Genomic DNA, 952 nt, shown 5'->3' on the forward strand with positions numbered 1-952 from the left:
CATAACTGGATGAATCCTCATCATATATTAATATGAATGATGACATAGCATAAATATCAATTTCAATCCATTATAACCATGCACCGTGCAGAATTACACAATTAGATTGATTAACACAAGCATGCAGGTTCAATGAAGTGATATGTGTACATAATAGGCAAATCAAGTCAACTAATTATTAGCTAATGCCCACATGCTTTGGCATTCTCGGATTACAATCCATAACTACACGATATCATCATTTACCATACATGGCACCGACACTCGTATCAATACCCGTCACACACGGGCACGAGACCTCCCTCTTTCGCCCTTACTTCTTATTATTATCATTATTACTAAGTTATTATTGAAAACATTCCTCAATGAAGTCTAGGGAAGCCCTAACATACCTCAAAGCCGAGCAACGAAATCATGAAAGCGCCTTCCGCTTCCGAAGTGTTTCAGAACACTCTCAATCTATCAAATACGCGATGTACGTAAGTAAACGAGTCCATAGCCAACCATATTTCTAATACTTATATCCGGGGTCCAAAAAGTCAACCTAAAAGCCAAACACGAACCCCTAAGGATAAAATTGAAATTTTATTAGAAAATCAGTTTATCCATAGCCTAATAGTCTAAATCCAAAAAATTAGCTGAATCCATCCACAAATTGAATCTCAAATCAACAATTTACTATTATTCAACTTAGAGCTCAAACCCCTCAAAATACGGGTTAGCATCTTACTCCCGAGCCAAATTCTGAAAATTACCTTTGGAATCACCTCAAATCGAGCTCTAGAATTCAAAATAACTTTCGAAATTTGGAAATTAAGCATTGCCTAGGCCCGTACTCTTCTACCCAAACGTAATGGATCAATCGCGATCGTGGCCCTGGCCCGGCCTAAACCATCGTGAACGCGACAGACCCATCACGAGATCGCGATGAGTGGCCTTGACCCGACCCAGA

The sequence above is a fragment of the Lycium barbarum genome, chromosome 8 (assembly GCF_019175385.1).
Source record: "Lycium barbarum isolate Lr01 chromosome 8, ASM1917538v2, whole genome shotgun sequence".
NCBI lineage: Eukaryota > Viridiplantae > Streptophyta > Magnoliopsida > Solanales > Solanaceae > Lycium > Lycium barbarum.